We start from the raw sequence: 23,934 nt of genomic DNA, 5'->3' as shown, positions 1-23,934 counted from the left end.
GAGGAAGAGGGAGGAGGAAAGTCTTGTCTAAACTGATGAAAAAATCCAAATGGCTGATTTTTGAAGAAAAATGGTTCTAATACTTGTAGTATTGAACATATAATAAGCTAAGATTTAAATGAACACTAATAAGTAAAATTGAGTTAGTCACTGAAAAATTACAATCCATAATAGGCTTTTATTACATAATAATGAATTACATTATATCACTGAGTCTTAATTTTTTAAATCAATGGGAAACACAGACTGTGTCAGAATTCCTGGGGTACAATTTGAATTCAAGTCACACAGCACTCAGGATTTAATTGGCATTTCCAATGGTCAGTGAGTAGCTTTAGTAAAGTCAAGAAGCAGGGAAGCTGGAGAGGGGGAGAGGGAGGACAGAGAGAGATGGAGAGAGGAGGAAAAAGAGGGAAAGAGGGACTGGGAGGAAAGAGAGAGGGCGAGGGAGGAGGGGTAGAGTGGAGAGAGAAGGGAACGAAAGGGAGAGACAGAGGTAGAGGGTGGGGAAGAGATCCACCAAGGGAAGAAGGGATAAATTCTTAAATTGGGAATCTCGATTTACACGTCTTGATAGAGAAGAGCAGCCGAAAGAGTGGTAGGATTTAAATTTCCTAAGGGCATAGGGTAGGTGTTCTGGGCTGTAGTGAGGTACCTTGCTGCAGTCTCCTTGTTCTGACAGCTTTAGCTCCCATCTCCCATCTTAGAAGAGCAAGATGGTGCCCCTGAAGGAAGGGGTGCTTTGGGCCAGCCTGTGCCTGGTAAAAAGCCAGCTCTGGATATACTGCTGGCCATGGGACTGCTGACCTAAAAAGGACCAGAATATGTTTCACTGGGCAAGCCCAGCCCATCCATTCTGAACCAGAAGGCAGGCTGCTAACAGGTTTTGTCCTGCTCAAAACTATAGAAGCCCTGGAGTCTTCCCTTCCTGCTGCCCACCTTATTCCTATCAGCTCTGGACCTGCTGGGCTAGGTGATATTTAAAATACTCAGGGGGCACCCAGGTGGCTCAGGTCATGATCTCATGGTTCGTGCCTTCGAGGCCCACATCAGGCTCTACATTGTCAGCGCAGAGCCTCCTTCAGATCCTCTGTCCCCCTCTCTCTCTCTCTGCCCCTTCTCTACTGGTTCATGTCTCTCTCTCTCTCTCTCTCTCTCTCTCTCAAAATAAATAAATAAATAAAACTTCTAAAAATTTTAGAAAAAAATACCCAGGAAGAAATGTTTACAGGAGACCATAAGGGCTACACCTACCACAGCCTCAAGAACCCTGAACCACACTGCTCTCCTTGCTGCTTGCCTGGACCATGTAAATACCCAGTAAACTCTCGGTTCTTCCTCACTTCCCTCTTATCAGAGTAAAGATTAATCGGACATCCTGCTTTCACACTTCAGTGTTAAATATGTTTCTGTTCTGGCTGGAAACTGCTGACGGCTTTCCAAAAGTAGTTCGATATAGAGGGAGTCTAACTGCAATTCTATACTACTCATTTACAAAAATATTATTTTCCACTGTGATTCATGGTAACTATAGAGTGTTTCAGCTGTATTATGGGTTAAACAGGCCAGCCCAGAAATCTAAATGCCATTTAAAATTTTCTAAGTTTAGCTAACACCAAGCTAACAATGAATAAAAGAACAGTTCAAAATTTGGGGATTGCCAATAAATTATTTTTTTGTGTATGACTCAAAATATCTTACCAATGCTACTTCATTTAGGCTTTCATTACATTTAGGCTAGGAGATCTTGACTATACTTTATCACAATTTATCACCTGAGAAGTAGCAAAGAATCCCGGATTCATTAATTCCCACTAAGAACTGTAGAGTGAGCTGGCAAATCACAGGTATTCAGGATAGATGGACAAGAGGAGCTTCCTGAAACAACAGGAGGGTTCCAGACTCCTTGTCCTACTAACCAGCCTGACAGATGAACTACTGGAAGAGAGGCTGAAAGAGTCTTACAAGTTCCGTATTCCAAAAGGAATCCCTGCTCTATCTACCAAGGCTGGCTCTTGATGATGTACTTATCAGGGATGGTACCCCTGAGGGGGCACAGAGTGTGAGGCCCCCGTGATCTAAAGTCTCCTCTGTCAGAGATTCTTTGGGAGTTTGGAACATATGGCCTCAGAGGTCTCTGTCCTCTAAGGCCTGAGAGTTCCATGTATGCTGACATAAAATGAAGGGGGTGCTAAATGGTGCTGGGGTCCCCTTCCTGACCTGACATATGAATTTCTGAGTCTGAGGCCAAGGGGAAGATCCTCACCAGTCTGACATTCACTACCTCTAGCAGGCTTGAATTGCAGGGGACAGAATCAGATGTATAATTTTGTGGCTCCCGAAGAATTATGTCCCTATTCAGTTTAGGATGCTGGCCCATCCACCCATCCTAAGCCTCATCTCCACCCTGCTTCCTGTAGTAATGTCTTTCTACCTCTGGTGCTAACCCCATTCACTATGTCCGAGACTAGAAAACATTTTGACAGAAGGCAATTTTCTTTTCTTGTGACAACAATGTTTCCCAAAGGAAGCTGTCTCTGAAATAACAGAGATATCAAATCATAGACATATATAGCTGATAACACTCTTAAGCACATCTAATCTGATCCCATCTTTACCACGGGAGAAACTAAGGCCCAGAGACTCACCCCCAAGTGGCAGCAACACTGGCACAGCCATGATCCCAACTGTCCTGTGGGAAACATGACTTGCTGGTTACAGGGAGCTCTGGCTCCACTGCTCTGCTCTCTAGCCATGTGATCAGGGCAGGTCTGATGACCCCTCCAGGCTTTGAGATATGCAAACTCACTCCTCATTAGTTGCTGTATGGACTAAATGACAAAGGTGTGTAGAACACAGAGCACAGTGCCAGGCAAGTAATAACTGTTACTGTCATCTCTGCTATTATTATCAGTGATAAAAAAAACACACACACATCTCTTCTCCCATTAAGGGAAGTGTATTTGGTTCATTTGTAAGACATTAGAACATATTCTCTATTTTGGTAACTTGAAAGTTTTCTACCAGATCCCATGATAGCCAAAAAGACATTGTAGTCAGTGTTTGCTCTTGGGAATACAGTGTCCCCAAGTGTCCTCACAGGACCTTTGTTTGGAAAGTATTCCTACTTCTACAATGATGGAATTTTCAGATATGCTAGTGTAGGCTGCAGGATAGAACCTGATGAACACTGTGCTCCTATGAGGGCAAGAAACCCAGTGACACCTCCCATAGGTGTTCAATGGCTGGTCAGGACTTAGGGAATGAGCGTTCCTGCATGGGAAAATGGGATAGAATCAAAGGGAGCATAAGTGTTCACAGGGAGCATAAGGGAGCATAAGAAGCTCATCAAATAGGCCAAAAACTCCTCCAGTCACTGAAACACAGCATTCATAGTGGGAAAGAAAATAAGAATATCACAGATCAGGAATGGTTGCGGGGGGGGGGGGGGGAACAAGCAAAGAAGCCCCAAAAGGGGCCAAGTGTGTCAAGGAAAAACATTTACCAAGAAATCTCCAAAAGAAGGAACTGTCCATGGACAGAAAGAGAGAAACAAAACTTACCACTACACATGAAAAATGACTGAGGAATTCCAGTTGCCTAAAATTTCAACACAAGTAAACAATGTGATGTGGAAGGAGGAGGGAGGGGGATGAGGAGTGAGAGGAGAACAAGGAGGAGGCAGAGGAGAGAAGAAGGGAGGAGGAGGAAGGAAGGAGGAGGGAGGAAAGAAGAGGAAAGGAAAAGGGAGGGGGAGAATGAAGGAGAGGAGGAGGGAGGGGGAGGAGGAAAGATGGGGAAAGAGGAGAGACAGGGAGGATGAGGAGGAGGGCGGGGGAGGACAAAAAGGAGGAGGGAGGAGGAGGAAGGCAGTATATAATCTTAGGCTATGCTGTCCTAAGGGGAAGCAACAGTCTCTCATCCCTGTGGCCAGGTAGAGCTGAGGAACTGTGGGTCAAAGGCAAACAGCAGAGTTCAGATGAGGTGGCCAGGACTGCAGGGAAAGGGTGCAGTGAAGAGGATTGTTAGCCTAAGGGACAACCAAGACAACAAAGAGACACATGGGAGCTGTCTTTGGTATCAACAAGGATTTCCTAAGGAAGGGAGAATACCTTTTTCCCCTCCAGATGGCAAAATGAAGTGCAACAGGTAAAAGATAAAGGAAGACAGTTCTAAGAAAACCCTTTTTCAGGATTACAGATATCCCCAAATGGATTTCCACTCCTAGAGGTGTTGGGGCAGAGGTTGGATGGCCCCAAAGACTTGTCAAGAGACTGCTGCAGGAGAAGACCCTCTGCTGGATGGGCCAGGGCCCCTCTTAGCTCTGGGAGACTTGGGGAGTGGCAGGAGAAAGGGTTTTGATCCTTGCAGCACATGCCTGACTGTGTCAGCTGCTTACTTGCCTGGGCCTCTCTTCCTCTACCTCTCAAAGAGAAGTAAAGGCACGGGGCTCTCACAAAGAGCAGGCTGCTGGGAGAGTACGTGAACCCTCCAGCTCTGCCAGCCATTTCCCTGCAGGATCTGTCATGCAAACCAGCTCCTCAGGGTAACAAGTTTCAGCCGGGTCTTCCAGACAGGGCCAATAAGCTGCAGCTCACGTGGGAGGACACACTATGTCTGCCCTAACTGCAGGTGTGGCATCCTAGAGCAACGAACCAGCTTCTGCATGTGCTCTGCAAATTTAAACCTACTTGGAGCCACATCTTGAATCTCAGTAAAAAGACTTCTGCTCAAACAGACGGCTATTTTAAAAGGTTCTCCTCCCATTTATATCTAATGTGCTAAGTTCTGAATTCTGAATGCAGAGGACAAAGGCCCATCTCCTTGGATAAAAGCACGGCATGAAATTGTTTGGCCCCACTCCCCCTCTGCAGCTCCAGCTCTCACGACTCCCCATCACACACTGTCCCCTTGACCCATCTAGGTCAGTGTCACTGACCACACAGCACTGTGCCTTTTAATACCCTGTGACTCTGAGGGTGGGCGGGAGAGGAGTGACAGCTGCATTTTAATTGAGGATCTGCTATGTGCCAGGCACCATATTACACATTTTCATATATTATCTTATTTCTCACAACAACCTTGCAATTTGGGTGGCAACATTCCCATCTGATCCTTAGTGAAATTGTATATAAAAGAAAGAAAAAGTTACTTAAAACAAAAATTGACGCCATCTGCTTCTGCCTTTGAAGCAATGGAAAAATGAGTCTCTCTACCACCCCTTTTCCCTCATCCAAGAAGATGGGGTCAGATCCCCATCAGATGGCCCATCATGTGGGAAGGCACATCAGTGGATATGGCCCCTTGTGTGGGAAAGCACATCAGTGGATGTGCAGAGGAAAGCTCTGAGCTAAGTTTAGGGACTATATAGAGCTGAATTGCTCTGCATAATAAAAATGAGGAGAGTATGTTCAAGTAGTTTGGGGGCAGTAGAGGGGGAGAAATAGAAAGGGCAAGGAATACATTAAAACTGTAAGGCCTGGGTAGGCAAAAATGTCGGAAGGACTTTCTGAGCACAGAAACTTCAAACATTCAATATTTACATTACAATGATGTGAACTCCCTTTAGCTTCCCCAAACCTGAGTACAGGCTGATATACTCATAAAAACCTTGTGTGGGACTGGAGTGTCTGTGTGTGTGAGTGTGTGAGTGTGTGTGTGTGTGAGTGTGTGTGTGTGTGTGTGTGTGTGTGTGTGTGTATGTGTGTGTGTGTATAACTCAAAGAAGGGGAACAGGTCCATGTCAGGGTTTGTCCAGAGCAGGGAGAAGGGCATACTCAGAGAAAGTGACTGTGGTTGACACTGGAGCCAGCAGGGACTGTAGAAGGCAAGTCCCTAATGCCCACAATCTGGGAGAGGGCATGAGATGAAGAGCTGAAGCTGACACCTGGGACACACAGGGACCAGGCTCAAGGTCACACCATTGCTAGTTGTAGGCCAATGTTTAAATCCAGCTCTATCTGAAGACAAATCCAAGTTATTTCCACTTCCTTTCCTTGAGGTACTCTTCTCACACCCCTACTCCCTCCTGGCCTGGCACCAACACTCAACATCTTTATGTGGCAAACTCCACCCATCCTCAGTACTCACTTTTCATGGAGCTGCTCTGACTTCCCGGGGCGGGGGTGGGGGGGGGGGGGTGGGCGGCAGTTGCTCCTTGCAGTGAATGTGGCACTAATGTTCACCAAACCTGCTCCTCTTCCACATGAGCACAAAGCCAGACCATATTTCCCAGACTCCCCTGCAGGGGGCAGGGCCATGAATTGCTTTCTAGCCAATGGAACATGTAGGAAATGATGAGCTCCACCTCTAGGCCTGGACCTTAAAACTTCGGGTACAACCCTCCATGCCCCTTATTATCTCTTATCTGTCAGCCCAGATTCAGGGGATCCAAAGGAAAATTTCCAGGCCCAAGGGGATGGCACAGCCTCTAAACAGAAGAACCCTGAATCCCTGAATGTCCCCTATCACGACCCTGCCAATCTAAGTTGGACTGTGATAGAAGAAATAAACCTTTATCCTGTTAAGCCACCAAGAATTGGGGGTTATTTGTTACAGCAGGCAGGCTATTCTACTACACTCTTTCTCAAGGTTGCCATGAAATCTGCTCATCTCTCTACCATCCTCTTTGCTGACCAGGGTATATTTCAATTTTCCACAAGAATATCTGTTTTCCCACTGGGCTGACCTCCTAAAGGAAAGGAACTCTATTATCCTTATTCTATGTCTTTAATACCTAGAACCCATAGTTTATATATGTCTTCACTAAGTGTATAATGAATGAGAAAATGAATGATAGATCCCACTAAGCCCAATATCCAGCTATGTCTATAAGACCCTAAAACTTTTTACAGCCCTAGGACCAGCTAAGCCCTGGATGAAGGAAATGGAAAGGTCAGAAAACATGGTGAGGACTGGGAAACTGAAGGAAACTTCCCTCTTCTGCTATGTTCCTGTTGCACAGGCATACCTTGAAAAGACAAAAACCTTACCCTGGGAAAACACTGGCTGGCAGGAATGTTTCACTGTGCTCCATCCTACAGTATTTTGAATTCTTTTGTTTAAATCGATTGGCAATGTTTAAACACACCATTTCACACAGAAGTACAATATTACTAATTAGGCAATAAGGAGTAAGACAGTGTCATTTTATGGTAATGCACCAGGCACACAAAAAAGCCCTCCCTCTTTCAAATAAATTTTGGATTTTACATAATCTCATTTTTAGTGTAGAAAGGGGATTCCACTCCATTAACAAAGAGCAAGTTCTGGTTGAATGTACTACTTGCTTAATGGAGAAACACCAGGCATGACCCAAAAGATGCTTCTCCTGGGTTTCAGAAGTACCTGTGTCCAACCTTGAAGATTCTGGCTCTCACCTTGATCAAAGGCAGCCACTTTCAGGACCTCCTTTGTTCTCTTGTATCAGTCATCTCAAGGGATCTATATTTTCTTTTCCTGTAGTAAATCCCTTCATGTCTTTTTATGAGGGTTTTTTCCCCTTCTTTAAATATCACTAGTTATCAGAGCTCTTAATGAGTGTGTCACATTAACGGGGCCTGTCACAATTTATGATGCTTCATTTTAGTTTTTCTTATGTCAGGTAAATCACTGTGGTTGAGGATAGCCAAATGCTCCCCCCTCTCTCTCGCCCCTACAGGTTCCCACTCAAGGTGCTGATAGAGTTTTCCAGATGAGTAACAGGCCTCTCCTAGAAGTGGCCCTTTGGAAGCTAGACCTGGTGCCCCCATCTTGGGAAGCATAGCCAGAGCCCAGCTTCAGTCCCTAAAGAGGAAGCCATGGTGTCCCCACATGGCAGAGTGTCTTCCTGCTTCCATAGCCCAGATCCTACCTGAATGTCTTGGATGAGCCAGGTCCCTGGCCCTAGAGGGGTTTTCTCCAGCTTTCCTCTCCTTTTTACAATTCTGCCTCTTGTCACCCAAGTCAGTTCTTCACTCTGCTCCCCTCGGGCACAATATTTGCACACAGTGCCTGTGACCTCCATCATGGCTACATCCAGCACAAGTCTCTTTTTTGGAGCAAGAGGGAAAATCTATCATCTACATTACACCAGAGCCACACAAAGGTCGCAGTCAGAGGCTCTGGAAGAACCAGCCCTCCCCACATCTTTACTCTTCACTTCTGAAAATCTGAGCTGGTTGACACAATCACATTTAGAATTTATATCCTCCCTTCTGCCAAAGGATCTGTGGTAACTGATTTAATATCATCTGTTTGGGACACTTAGAAATTTTCCACATTTCTCAAAGAACACTTCTTATATTTTATAGTTATAAAAACAACACCAAGAGGAGACTGGAGGACCTGAGAACCTAGTATAATTTAGGCCAGAAAGTGAATATCAATTCATTGAAGAAGTCTCTTTCTTTCTCTCTCACTCTGGGGCTGGAGGGTGAGGTGGGAAGGGATAGAAGAGATTATACACTGGGCACAAGAGACTCAATGCCTATGCCCTACAAGCTTTTCATTACCCCAGAAAAACACTCAGAAATTTTTTAAAAAACTAGATTGGGTCCAAAATAGAGACGAAAAGTACAAAATCAAAATGGATATGTAACTCAATGTCCATAACACTTAACATTGTGTCAACTAGTCAAATGCAGTTCAACACATAAGAGTTATCTATCAATATAATAAAGTCTATATCACAAGACCAAAGTGAATAATTTATTCTTAATAAAACTCAACATTATAAAAACACAACCATGGGGCGCCTGGGTGGCGCAGTCGGTTAAGCGTCCGACTTCAGCCAGGTCACGATCTCGCGGTCCGTGAGTTCGAGCCCCGCGTCAGGCTCTGGGCTGATGGCTCGGAGCCTGGAGCCTGTTTCCGATTCTGTGTCTCCCTCTCTCTCTGCCCCTCCCCCGTTCATGCTATGTCTCTCTCTGTCCCAAAAATAAATAAAAAACGTTGAAAAAAAAAAAAAATTAAAAAAAAAAAAAAAAAAAAAAAACACAACCATTGTTTCTAACTTTGTTACAGCAAACATATTCTACTTGATGTGATTTGTGGGTATATTTGAAGATGTCCGATATGCTGATGGGTAGAGTTACCAAACATCAGAGGGCCGTGGGCCTTGGAAAGTTTTACACAACCCCAGGAAGACGACAGTTATTCTATCACGTGGCCCCTAGGTATTGTGTTGATAACAATTTTTTTTGTTTCTGTTTTAATTCTGAGTGAAAAGACTCACACACAGGCTGCTTGTTCTGTTTGGGTATTTGCTTCTCTCTGACAGCTGCTATTTCTGGAGGCCCAAGGCAGTGTTTCAAGGAGATAGGGCCGGGGTGCCTCCACAGATACCCTCCTCGCTACCGTGCAGATGGGACAACTTAACCCCTCTGAGGGGTCAGCAGACCCGACTCTGACATCACGACAACATGTCAGGGACCTTAGAGCCTCAGGACTTTAGCTGCAACGATGTGGGAGCACCAGTGGGAGATCTGCCTTTACTTTCGTGGTCATTTCCCTTTAAAGAAGGTAAATGGAACACTTCAAGGCAGGTATCCTACTCTCTGTGGACACTGCTCCTGGTCCCTTTGCCACACCTGGCTGTCTCCATGTTTCCCTGATGTCAGGCCTGCCAGTCACTAATACATGCCCCCCAAACAGTAGGTTTCCTCACACTTACCTGACGTATCAGCCCTCTACTCTGTTGGAGGGCAGACTTTCTGAAAATGGCCAGTGGTCAACACTAAGCCATTACTCAGATGCTCTGCCTTGGGGAGAGGCTGCAGCTCCCAGGGAGAAGTTTCTATGGGCCCACTCATTGCCTCAGTGTCTCTCTACCCACAACCAACCCCATCTCAGTTCCAAATGCAAACCACTTCCTGGTTCCATGGCCTATCCTCTGGCTCAAGATGGAGTGGCTGCTATGAAGAACATGGCTCCTCAGAGAGGTGGCCAGTGAGGTTAGGAGGGTGCTGGATTTGAATTCTGACACTGGATTTGCATCCTGGCTCCATCACCTAACAGTTGTGTGGTGCAACCCTAGGCAGTCATTGAATCTCACTGAGCCACTTTCCCCTTCTACAGGATGTAGAAAATAATATCTGCTCACAGAATCACTGCATGGGAAAGGCTCTGGAAACACAATGGTACACAAAGGTAAGATACGCTTTCACGGTGAGTCTGTGGGCTTGACTGCTGGCAGCAAGAAAGCAGAGAGTGATGATGGCAGAGGTAGGAGATGAAAAAGGGGTGGGCTGTTTGTGAAAAGAGGACCACATGGGATAAAATGGATGGTGCAGCTCCCAGAAGAGAAAGAAGTGTCACATATTTTACAGTGATACACATTGGGGTTCCACAGACCTCAGGTCAGAGTCCTGGCTCTTTTCCTTGCTTGCCATGTTCCCTATTCTGAGCACCTGTTCCTCTGGTATAAAATGAGATAATGAAAGTCCCCTCATGGGATTGTCATAAAAATTAAAGGAGGTTACGTTTACAAATGTCTTAGCACAGTACTTGGCACACAGCAATTGCTCAAGAAATCCTATTATTATTAAATGGATACCTACATTAAGACTGTACTTTAGAGACTCCCAGCAGAAGTTGTGAACAAGTCAGGGATCAGGAAATCCATAAGCAATGTCACCACTGCTTCTTCTAGGCTTCCCTCTCCCTCTTCCTCTGTCTGTCTGTCTCTCTCTCTCTCTCAGTACTTCTCTCCTGTGGTCTTCCTGCCTCTCTCTCTGCCAATCTGCCACTCACTGTCTCTCTGTGTCTCAGTGTATGTTCTTCTCTGGCACTCTTTTTGTCTCCACCTTGGGCTGTCTCAGACTCTGACCTCTAAAGTTCTTCATCTTTTCCTTCCTTTAAAAATAAATAAATAAATAAATAAATAAATAAATAAATAAATAAATAAATAAATAAATTCAACTTCTGTTTGGGCAAAAGGTACCTTCTGTCACTGAAAGGTGCCCTCACTCCATCCGTGGCCATCCTCCCCATGGCCTGCTGTTGCTTCAGGACCCACTGCACAACTGCCTGGCTCTCCTTCAGAAGTTCCATCCCAAAGGAGATCAAGGGGTGGGCACCTAACCTCACCTAGTTACCCAGGCCCTACCCAACACAGCAAGAGCCTGACTTCAGTCCTGTCTGGGTGACCTGAGCCAAGCAGACCCACCGCACAGTTGAAGACAGTGACTAGAGGCCCAGGAAGGAAACCCGCTATCATGTGTGGCTAACTCCAGCCATTCAAGGCTACACACTCAGCCCCACTGGAGGGAAGGGAAACCTTTATTGCCACCATCCAATTCTAATCAGGCCGGAGCTGGGCAGGCTTCCCATAAAGATGAGAGGCCTAAAAAGCGGCTCACCAAAACCACAGCCCACAGTGGGAGCAGCTGCTGACGTGAATCTGGCCACTGCCTCCTTAGAGTGGGGGGCAGGGGAAGGCACTCAAAAGAGGAGCCAGACTGTGGCCAGGAAACAACTGATGGCCTGGCTGGAAAACCAATCAGTCAGGCCACAAGCATTTGTTGGGCTCTCTTCACACAAGGGCCACAAAGATGGCTATCATGTTTTGGGAAGTCTAGGCTGGTCTCAGGGACAGGGCAAAAAAGACATGGTCCATGAGAAAAGGTGGCCAAGGATACATGGCAGCTTCTGCCCAGGGGTATACAAGCAAGGCAGGAGATAAGAGCCAGAGGACTAGCTGAGAGACAGTCCTGTAGACAGGCACTCATGCAGGCCTCAGAGGTCTGGGCAAAGCTCTGAAGGCACGGGGGTATGCAGGGTAGACAGTGTGGTGGGGGGGAAGGACTGGGTGCAGAGCAGGTACTGTGGGCGGGAGGAAGAACAGCCTGGCCCCTCCTCAGCTGCTTAATTCCTTCCTCCTGGTATCTCGACTGCACCTGCCAGCCACACATGAAAACAGAGAGGGATTCACCGGTGGTAAAGTGGGAGTGATACAAAGCAGAGAAGTAGAAACACAAGAGAGACAACTTGGAGGGTGTCAGTGGAGACATCTGTACCTTCACACAGCTTGGCGACAGGCATGGTGAATGAGCTACAGCCAGCCGGGCAGCATTAGCCACTTCAGAGGGAGATTCCAGGTCTTCCCACAGAGCCTACCCCAAAATTTAGCTCCACATCCCTTTACATAAGATTTTAACTCCAGTTTAAAGGCAAATGCCCATGGAATGGGAAGTATCTTAAGTTATTTCCATTATTATTCATCTTTAAGATCCTAGTGTTTAGGAGTATTTTGTGAGGAAGAGGAAGCCACCAAGCCAACAAGGAAGAAAGCATCCTAGAAAACAAGATTCTCTGTCTGCTCTATCACACCGCCTGTTCTCCTGTCCTCCTCACCAAAAGGTAAGTTCCAGAAAAGCAGGACTGAGCATTGGTCCTCACGATACTTCCAGTGTTGGTGACTGTGCCTGGCACGTGGCAGACAAGCAAGAGGTAAGGGTTGAGGGAATGAACGAACAGACTAACAACCACACAGAAAGACACTCACAGCACTCACTGACTATTTCATATTCTAGATATAACTGCATGGTAGGGGGTTCTATATGAGGCAAATCACATTCTTACATGATCTGTGTTAGCTCTGACAGGAGACAACAAAGGAATGGGTACCCTAAAGTTGACACCAAAGACTACAAACTAACATGAACTTAGTTCAAGTTACCAAGGTATCACCCATGGCGACCAGAAACAGTTGCGAACTTCTGTCCCTTCAGTGGTAAACTTGAGGACATCATAGGGGAAGTCAGAGTTCACAGCACAGTTCATAGAGCATCTTAGGAGACTTACCAAGAATACAGAAAACAAGGAAAAAAGTCCAAGTCTCCTAACCTCACAAGGCATGTTGAAAAACAAGTCTCCTTAGCTGCCAAACACAGAGCCAACATTCCCTTCCTGCCTGTTTTTACCATCACACACCTGAAAATCCTCCGGAATCACAACATCCCAGTTCTGGTGCCTGTTTGCCTTGCCAGGAAGTCAGACATTACAGGCAATGGAGGATGGGATGGAGAAAAGAAAAAAGGAGACTCATTGCTGACAAAGATTGGACCAATTAGGAAAAATTGCAAAAGCTTTCAGACCATGCCGAGGCTGCCTCTCCTGCACACACACCACAAACCTCTATCCCTCTTTCACTCAGATGGATGTAATTCATAACAGATTTCACGTTTACAGGAACCAGACGGAAGCGATTTCCATGTCAACTTTTCAGGCCAGTTACAACTATCTCAGGAACCTCTGGAGTCAGCATGATGAGACGCCCCACTTACCCACCTGCCAGAGTCAGGTGACCAAGCACCTGTTCCTATTTCCCCAGGAATCTCTAGAGTGAGGGGAGGAGGAGAGCCCAGCAGTGCTAGACTTAGAGGCCAGTTCATGTCCTAAGCCCATATTCTCCAGACCATCATCTGTGCCAGTGAGCACACAGCACACAAGAGCGATTCTTAATCTTTGTGGGATTATGAAGCACTTTGAGAATCTGGTGAAAACAAGGGGGCCTTTCTCTGGAAAAATGCACATAGGTACGTGTGTGCATGCACACTCATACTTTTGAATATATTTTCAGTAGGTCTCCAAATCTACCTATGCTTCAGGATCACTTGGGCAACTTCTCAAATTCTGGTGCAGCCCCTTCCTACACTCCCCAAAACAGAATCTCCAGAGAAAGCACCCCAACACTTGTACTAAAGAAACCATTACTGTGATTATGATACTCAGCTGGGCACCAATCTATGACCAAGAGTTTGGGAACCACTGTCTTAAGGACTCGTGGACATCAAGTTCAGCATCTCTGTGCCCACTCTTCACCCCCACCAAGGTCAGGAAAGGCAGGGAAATTTCCTTTATTGGGCCAGACACTACGCTAAATTGGTTTCCCTAAATTAACTCATTTAATTAGATTTTCACAGAAATGAATTGAAGGAAGTAATATTATCCCTATTTAATAGGTGGAGAGACAAGGGCTCTAAATGGTTAAGAAATTTGCCCACCATATGGCATGTGGCAGGATGAGGACTAAAACCAATCCCTGTCTGAAATTTTATAAGGATGACACCATCAAGTCCAGCCAGGTGACATCTGGGTAAATTCCCCTCCCACATGCTGCCCCAGGACCCTGGGTGCACCTTTATCCCAACACTCATGGTGCAGTGTCATCTGTTTGCTTACTTCCCTGTGTCCCTGCACAGAGAAAACACAACAACACACCTTAGTCACCTTTGAGTCTCCATCCCTAGCACAATTCCAGCCAGTAGTAGACAGGAGACAAGTATTTCCCAAATAAATTAAACAAAGAAAAGGAGAGGGTATACAGATGAGGTGACCACTTCTCCCTATAAAAATTCCACTAGAGAAGCCACTTCCCCAGAATGACTTTGGATTTTGTGCCCTCAATATGATAACAATGACCCCCACAAGGTTCACCAATAGGCAAAGGGCTTTGAAACCTCCACAGATATGAGTGGGTTTCAATTTCAGGTGCTGTAGGAGAGAAGAAGAAAGAGTCTTGTACAGAGAAAGACTTGGGGAAGGCATGGGGAAGAGGAAACCCATAAGAACCTCTGCCCCCAGGGTGCACAGATCCTGTCACTGGACCCATGTTTCCACTTGGGTAATACCCATGCTTGTGTTCGCTTTCCCAGTATTACCTCATTGCTCACACTTTATAGTTGTTCTTGTTGGGCATGTTATTAAAGATTACATGGGTTCCCTCATCATTACTTTTCCACAGACAGAAATTCACATGTCATCTGGCCAGTCCCTTCCAGTGCCAAAACTCCCTCTCTATCATCACTGACTGTCCTCCAGCCTCTGCATGAATGCTTTTAAGGATGGAGAACTCACAACCTCTTGACATGTTCTATTTCTAAACAGCTCTTGACTGAACCCACAGCATCCACCCACTGTTGGAGTTCTACACTAACAAGTAACCCGCAGTCAGTTCACTCCCTCTCTACATGACCCCCTGAAAATACATCTTCTTGCCTGGCCCTACAGCTATTCATTATGGGCCATGGGCAGTGTCCCTTTTAATCCATTACTTAGGTTTCAGTGTTCCCATCTATAAAGTGATAATAACAATAGTATTGACTCTGTGGGGTTACTGTGGGGATTCAACAAGCTATAATTAAATAACATCATATATGTAGGTCTCTTGGCCTACAATAACTCCAGAGTCTGAGCTATTATTGGTCTTCTTTTTCTTCCCCTAGCCTAAACACTAAGCACTCCCCACCTACAAATGCAGCTTGGGATTGCACTATAGTTTTAGCAGCCCCCATCATTTAAGATGAAATACCTGGACTGTTTTCATGTGCTCTATTCTCAAGTCTGCTCTCCTCCACTATGTCTTTGAACAATTGAGTTTGGGAGCCTAAATATCAGACTCCAATGTCTTCCTGTTTGCTTCAGGTCACCATACCAGTCTATTGTGACCATACCAGTCTATTGTGATCATGTTGATCTTAACTCCATCCCACACTAAAGGCCTAGATGCTGCTCCCTCCAGCTGCCTCTCATTTGTATTTTATAGACTCTCCAAATAACAAGCATGATCTCCAAAACTTCAACTTAAGGCTAGAGGCTGGGGGTATTCCCCTTTGAGATTATTTTAATTCAGCTCCACATTTTATAGAAGAAACTGAGATGCAAACATATGAGCTGGTTTAGAGGAAACTGAAGAAACAGTAATGATCGTTGTAATCCCTGTCTTGGCTGAGAACTTCCTGTCTACAGGTACTACACAAATGGCTCTCCTCATGGTGGCTCTCCCAGCCAGTGTCTTGGACCCCAGAGGGCAGGGTCCAAATCTGCAGCATTCACTTCCATGTACTCTGCACCCAGCAATGTGCCAGACACACATTAGACAGCCAAATACTTGTGGAATAAGTGAATACATGATCTCATTTGACACTCGCAAAAACCCTTATTTTAAAAAATGATAAAAAGTAGGCTTCAAGGGACTCAAGCACCCACTCAAGGTCCCCAGCCGCTTCTGGGATGTGCTGTGATTAGGACCCAGCTTGTCTGGCTCCAAAGCCAGCCCTCTTAACCTCTCACTTTACTGCAAAAGTGTTCCAGTACGCAGCACTCCAGACAGTCAAGGGGAAGTTTTCTGTATTACATCTGAGAACTTACCCACCGCAATCACATGTCCCAAACTTATATCTAAACAAGAGAAATGGGAAAAACCTACCAAGACTAAAATATCTTTGAGCAAAGAAGATCCTTTAGCCTCTCCTCCCAAAGTGACTCACTCTCTGGTTCCATTCTCCCACTGACTCATCCTGCCAGGACATTTTGCTTCCTCTGAAAGGAGAAGGGCTCCATGCCAGGCTTGCCAGTACTCAGGCCTGCTGGGCTTCCTAGCAGAGGCTGGCTCCAGAGAGAAACAAGAACTGGAGCTTCTGTATCTTACTGCTGTCCCCTCTGGTTGATGTTTATACTTCTCTAGGCCCCTCGCCCTTTGCCAGGTGCCAGAAAAGAGGGGTGCGAGGGGCTATCTCCATCTGTGCTTAGGAGTAGGGGGTGTTTCTGTGCATGCAGACAGACATATGGGTGTGTGCTTATACCTGTATGTTTGTTTATGTAGAATGTAGGCTTCATTTATTCATTCATACATCTACTATGTACTCAACCTCACGGTAGATAATAATGGAAGTTGCAGGAACTATAAGATATGCTTCCCATTCTAACAAGCATGAGCAAAGACTCAGAGTAAGGCCTGCTCAGGAGGCAGTGGGTGAACCCACCTGCCCCAAACAAAAGCTTATATCAAAGGGTGGAGAAAGAAGGGTGGAGCCTTGAAAGTCAAGTGTAAAAAGCTCTAACTTTCTCCAGTTAGACAGAGAACCCATGAAAGTTTCATTCTTGGAGAGAACAAATGCAGAGGAAGAAGACTCTCAGCAGATGACTCCAGTAGTTGTGTGTCTAGTGGTTCAGAGGGTGAAGAAACCAAAGGCAGGAAGGCAAGAACTCCTCCTGAAAGAAGGTTCACATCAAGTAAGTGTGGACCAAGGGTATTTTTATTTAACTACTGAATACTTATTTGTGATCATTATTCTGAAACTTTGATTGTTCCTTCTGAACCTACTGAACTTACTCTTTTCTCACTGTGTCTACCTTCTAACTTTACTAATGTCTGTTGCTTCCTCTGGATATTTTTACTGCTGAATCTCTTCCAATTTGTGAATTCAGGTCTGAAGCCAATATTCTAGCAGCATTCCATTAATTATGATAATATTCTAAACCAATAATATGGGCCTGGGTCAACCTCTGGAATGCAGAACCTGGAGTTTTTGCATCAATTACTAATCAAGCATTCAATGGGGCAATGGGCTAGATGACCTCAGAGGTCCTGCTAACCTTAAAGAGTCTATGGGTCCAAGGTGCTGACTTCACTAATAAGTTTGTGTACTTTCCCTTCATCAGACAGCTCACTGGGTCAAAAATCTGGCCGAAACCATGAGTTCACTAAAACCTACCATCATCGGTAGGCCCAGGGAATGCTTCATCTTTGGCAATACATCACCCCCTAACTTCTGTGCTGGGCCCCCATGCCTGTAAAGACCATGAACAACTGGAGATACAAGAGGGCACTCAGATTATAAAAAAAGACTTTGGATTTCAAGTTTTCAAACATTCGTTTTAATGCTTGTTTAATGAATTAAATAAGCATTATGTTGTTCTCCCCACAAAAAGACTCCCCTTACTTCTACCTTTTTGTTTTCCTCTCAGGGGATGTGCAATTCATCTGAAAAAAAAAAAAAGAACACACCCATAGGTCCAAAACTCTGGTACTCATGCAGCCCCAAAAACTCCCTGGTGGGAACCAGGTCATGAAGAAAGTGGCAGAGTCTGCCCAGGAGTCAGGAAAGAAGGGCATTTTCCAGGAGCCTTTTATGACAACCTTGGAAGGGGGCCAAACTCTAGGTCTTAGCATCCAGCTCTTCAGGCACAGATGCCTTGACACTACAAGGCAATCACTTAGATCCTTTGTCAAGCCTTATGTAGACTTGGACTGTCTGCAGCACATGACCTCACATGCAGCAGCAATTCTGAGTTAGGTTCATCTGTGCAAAAAGGAAGGTTCATGCCTCCTACAGGTATTTTTAAGAATTGCAGCTAACAGTGTATGACCCCTTGCAGATAGCAAGCTCTGTAGCATTCCCCTCCCTTCCCACAAGCGCCTGGCTCCTCTTGAAGCCTTCTGGCCTGAGAGCTCCATTTCCTGTCCTGTCACATTGCTGTGTATTGGCCGCTACCAAGGATGGTCATTCATTTGAAATATTTTGCCACTCCCCTAGCCAGCAATTTTCCTTTCAATAAGAGGCACAGAGACCATTCTAAGTTATGATGTCCCTTCTTTGGAAAACCTTCTCCCCTCATTATGTCCTTCTTTATCCTCTTCAGAACCTGCAGCTTGAGAAGAACCTTGCATTGTGGAGAGGCCTGGCCTCCTCCCACCCCCTTGCTTCCCTTGGTGTACCTACCAAGAAGTAGGCCTGTGGGGAAAAAACCTCGGAAGGTTACAGAGAACCACCTGGAATGATGACACAGAATGATGAGAAGGGATGCTTGCAAGCTTTCTTTGAGGCAAGGTGTGCTTGAACTAGATTCCATTTAAAATTTTTTTAATTAAAAAAAAGCCACTGTTTAAGTTGACATTGAGTGTCTCTGTCTCTGCTTTTATTTCACATACAAACCCAGAGCAGAAGATGAAAGAGGGAACAGCTACTTGACAGGCATAGCTTGTATTGTATTCAGGCTGCTTGTATTGTATCCTCTCCTGGTTGCTAAGCACCCATAAATTCCTAACAGCCTATGACAGGCAGGAGTTACAGGCAAAGACAGATGCTCGTCCACAAAAAGGCTCTCTGGATGCTGAGAAGGCGGCATGGATGAAAAGGTGTGCTCCAAGCTGACTGGGAAACTCTGGAAGGGAAAGGGTGCCCCTCACCATGCTTAAAGTGGTAACCCCGGGACAGATGGATGGTCTCTGCTGGCACAAACACTGACCTACCTCTAGAATCACCAGGAATCCCCACTGGTTAGCCAACACCAATTCTTTAGAGATGGTGAAAATGTGCTGACAGACTTGTAACCAAGAACAAAAGGAGATGGGTCAAGTGGTGGCATTTTCCCCTGTATCATAATTTTAGAGTAAGAAGGAATTCGATTTCTCTGGGATGATGGACATATAGTCATTCTGTGTGGAGGGTGAAAGAGGAAGGTTTCTGCCCTGGAATTTTATGTCATGAAGTGCTCAACAGTGCCAAGGAAAATGTTAAACCTAGGAACTTAAAAGGATAGATTAAGAGACAGTATTTCCTATAGTCCAACTACTAACCAGATGCAGAATTCCCCTCCAAACAGATGAAACACCTTCTGTCCACCTTGCCAGTACTAGCTGGCAAGGAAAGAAGCTTTCTACTTTTAAATCTAAACTCGGTTCCACCCTTACCTGACTACTCCATCAGGAGTCACATCATATGCCTCTGCTCAAAACCCTTCAGTGGCTGCCTAGTTCATTCAAGGGGAAATCCAATGTCTACTAGGCCCTACTTGGTCAGCCCCCTCTCCCACCTTTCTGACCTTGTCTCCTACTGACTTCCCCTTCATTCACTCACACCAGCCACACTGGCCTCTTTGTTATTCCTCAAACACTGTAGGCATGGTCCCCACCTTAAGACCCTCTCCTCTGCCTGGAATGCTCCTCTCTGACAATGTATATGGCTCATGCTTTCACCCTCTTCAGGTTTTTGTTTAAATGTCACCTTCTCATGAGCCTTCCTGACCTTATTTAAAATTGCAAACCCAACTCCCACTCCCTCCAGCACTCCCTATACCCCTGCCCTGCTTTATTTTTCTCCATATCCCTTGTCATCACCTAACACAATATATCAACTTACTGGCTTGGTTATTATTTGTCTTCTCCCACCAGAATGTAAGTTCCAAGAAAGCAGAGTCGTGTCCGTTTTGTTCACTGCTGAACCATCAGGAGTTATAACAATGCTTAACATACAACAGCAACTCAATAAATAGTTGTTTAATTAATTAATTCATGAAAGATCTATCCTTCTTTGCTAGGGCACCAACTCATTATTCCAAATGTTGACAAATGATAGGAAAGCACTTGTCCTGCTTTTTCTATCAAACTGTATTTCAGGAAAACCAAATAAATGATGAGAGAGTGTAGTTCTTTATAAAAGACTTCCAGCTAGTAAGTGCAAAGGAGTGATGGAATAAAAAATGGACATTTTACAAGTCCTAGTGAATAACAGATATGGGCAACAGTCATCACTGGATGCTAAAATCACAATGTGAAAAGTTGATGGGGAGCTCTGTAATAGAGAGAACAGTCTGACAATCAATTCCTGAGCCCCCTCAAAAGTCCCAGAATCACTACAAGTGATGCTGATGTACTACAACAGGAAGTGCATAGCCCCAACAAGAATACCCTTGACCTTCCCTCCAAAACAAATGGAGCGTGAATCTAGCTTCTAGGTTTCAAGAAATAGGAGGGTAAAGGAACAAATTAAATGACAAAATGAGGAAGTAGTCAGCCAAATCAAAATGTGGGACATTCTGCAGGACAGCTGACCCAGTTTCTTCAACAAACAAATGACATTCAAAAGAGGAGAGGGGGCAATCGTTAATAAAAAGAGACTTAGGACATACAAGTCAATGTAATGTGTGGACCTTATTAGGATCTTGATTCAAACCAAATGGCAAAAGGTTGTTTTTTTTTAGATAATAAGGAAAATTTAAATATGAACTGAGTATCAGATGTTATTAAGGATTTACTGAGTTTTGTTGGTGTTATTGTTGTCTGGGGTGATTCAGATATTTGGGGTTTTTTAAGTCTTTATCTGTAGAAGATACACACTGAAGTATTTAGAGGAAATTACAGATCTTCCTCAACTTATGATGGGGTTATGTCCTAATAAACCTGTATGCTGAAAATATCATAAGTTGAAAATGTATTTGCTATACCTAACCTATCAAACATCATAGCTTAGCCTAGCCCACCTTGCTCAGGACATGTCCGCTAGCCTATGGTTGGGCAAAATTATCTAATGCAAAGCCTATTTTAAAATAAAATAATGAATATATCATGTAATATATTGAACACTGTACTGAAAGTGAAAAACAGCATGTTTTCATGGGTATAGAATGGTTGTAAATGTATCAGTTACTGGCCCTGTGATCACAGGGCTGACTGGGAGCTGTGGCTCATGGCCACCACCAGGCATCATGGGAGAGTATAGTACTGCATATTGCTAGCCTGGGAAAAGATCCAAATTCATAGTTTGATGTATGGTTTCTACTGATTCTACTACTGTACCATTGTAAAGTCGAAAAATTACAAGTCAAATCATCATAAGTCAAGGACCATCTGTATATACGATGATGAATTTGCTTTCAAATATCTGAGGTAAAATGTCTTGAGGGAAACAAGAAAACTAACTTGACAGGTGTTGATAACTATGGAGCTGAAGCTGAGAGATGGATACATGGGAAATGATTATACAAGTCTCTGATTATGTTTGAAATTTTCCATGATAAAGCCATTTCTAAAAAATATAAGTTGCTGTTTTATAGATGAACTTAATGAAGTAAATAAATAATAATTGAAAGTACTTAGAATAGTTCTGTGCCTCCCATCAGTTCTGAATGGAGGTCAAATACTAGAAGCAAAAAAGCTGGTCATTTTCTGACTTTGGATGTAGCTACGTGCCTTGCCTCTCTAGTTTAAAGAAAGCTCCTCTGGTTTTTATCCTGAGAAAAAGGCCAGCCCATCTCATGACTTCTAGAGTCTTCTTTCTTGCCTGGGGGTGCTAAGAAGATTAGCAATCCGCTTATCTGGGTTCCTGCCTACCCTTTCCATGAAGGCCACACATCCCTCTCTCTATTTGCTTCCTTCCTCTTGGGCAACCCCCCTGTCCATTCAGTAAATGTTCTTTAACCACATCTAAATATATTATGCAATAAATCTGTGGACGATGTCTGCTGCTTATTCTAAGGAAGAGGGGGGCTATATTTTATTGAATTCCAAGTCCATAAAAGGTAGGTATTCCTGTCCCTGATTCCCAGATGAGGAAACTAAAGTGCAGAGACATTGGGTGAGTTATCTGCTGTCACAAAGCCAATCATAATAGTAACCAGTATGTATGTGGTGCTTATTTTATGTCAGGCAGCATTCTAGTGTAAATCTATATTAATTCATTCATCTTCACCACAACCCTGCAAAACAGGTATTCTTGTTATCCCCATTTTACTGACAGAATTTGAGTACTGGTTAAGTAATTTGTCCAAAGTCACAAACCTAGTCAGTGGCTAGAGTGGTGGGGGGGGGGGGGGGGGAGGGCTTCATCTGAGTCTTGACAGTAAGAAGAATGGGCTCAGGCAGGCAGGAAAGGAGTCCCATTCTTGGCAGAAGATGAGGACATGGGTGGAAACATGCACTGCTCATGGAACATGCATCCCACTGTACCTCGGTGTGAATGGAGTGATATCTCAGAAGTCGGGTCTCCATATATCCCAGTTTTCCTAAGCCACCTTCGTGTGTGCCTGTTGTCCCCATATAATTATTAATAGTGTCCCCTTTCTTTCTCAAATGTGTCTTTGTTTGGCTAATACATTGTATGATCATCTTAATTATAAGCTCCTCCAGGGTAGGAGAAGCACATATAGCCAATTAATTAATACCTGTTGAATAAGAGACTAATGAATTTTGGTTTATGGTTATGGGCCTTCCTAGAAATGGAGAACTGACCAAGTAATGGTCTCCATGGTGTCCTTAGCAACTTGTTTGAATCCTGTGGCTCATAACTCTTTCTTAACTACCCCCTCAGATGTAAATGCCTACTTTCCCCCAACTCCCCTGGGTTATCCCATGGCATCTCTGAGTTCAGTGAAGAAACGGATCTGGGTTAGAGCCAAACACAGAAACTCTTAAACTTTTGTCACTCATAAGTAAGAGAACTCCCTGGGCACATTACCAATCCATCATTTAACCTCCCTTAGGGTAAGCCCTGTTCTCTCTCTTAGATAGAGGCTAGTCTCCTGTCCTCAAGTATGCCCACCATTCAGAACTCAGTGCTTCCTGATAAATCCCTCCCTTGGCTCTTCATCAATTCTGCAGTCACCTGCCACTTCCAGGCCAGTGAGGCACTGGCCAAAGCTGGCCAGTTCTCCTTCCCATGTTCCCTGACCCCACCCCATATCTTCTCTCGATAGTCCAGGTTCATGAGGGCAAGTCTACTCTAGTTTCTCCCATCTTGACATTTTGTAGTATCTAATTCACTCCAGCCCCTTATTTGTGCTTCATCTCCTTACCATGACATGCAGATAATCCCATTTTCCTAATTCTATCACACTATTCTGGTTTATTGCTAGAAAAGATTAGCTATCTTTATGGGGTCAGAGATAGGTGAAAGAAGTGAGCCTTATTTTAAAGTATGAAGTCATCTTTCCAAGTTTTCTGTGGGTCTTCACCTCTTCCTAAGGCACAGTTGGTACGATATTTGGACATATATTTTAATACTTGCCTATTGAGCTCTTCAGAAGAAAAACATGACATAAAATTGTAAGATTTTATTATCAACACTAATAATATTAAATTTTAAAGCTATTATAATTTGGTCTTGATTCATTGCAACCATATGGTATTTATTGGACAAGCACACTACTGCTTAATTAGAGGACCAAGGGCTCCCGGTGACGTGACAAGAGTCTGGAAATGCTGCCTTTTGAACTGATATTACAGCAAGACAGAGCCTCTGGCTCAGACTACAAGGAGAGAGAGGTGAACACCCTCCTGTTGCTGAGGTGATAATTGGCTTTCCTTTCTGCGTTCAAGTTCCACATTTGCTTCAGGCCCTCTGCACCACTAGATGCAATGGTTTATACTGTATTCGTTAGGGTGGCACTAATTGC

General features: G+C 44.5%; 1 protein-coding gene and 1 long non-coding RNA gene across 51 annotated transcripts in view; one reads left to right on the top strand and one right to left on the bottom strand.

Moving 5' to 3' along the window:
* CACNA1C (calcium voltage-gated channel subunit alpha1 C) overlaps window positions 1–23,934 on the bottom strand; it is a 752,159-nt gene that overhangs the window by 515,970 nt on the left and 212,255 nt on the right. The window lies entirely within an intron of this gene.
* LOC131520220 (uncharacterized) lies at window positions 16,842–18,657 on the top strand. The gene is made up of 2 exons (XR_009265989.1): window positions 16,842–16,995; window positions 18,406–18,657. It is a non-coding gene; the product is annotated as an uncharacterized LOC131520220 (long non-coding RNA).

This window comes from Neofelis nebulosa, chromosome 8 (assembly GCF_028018385.1).
Source record: "Neofelis nebulosa isolate mNeoNeb1 chromosome 8, mNeoNeb1.pri, whole genome shotgun sequence".
NCBI lineage: Eukaryota > Metazoa > Chordata > Mammalia > Carnivora > Felidae > Neofelis > Neofelis nebulosa.
Note: the sequence above shows the minus strand (reverse complement) of the source record. Positions and strands in the feature narration are given on the sequence as shown.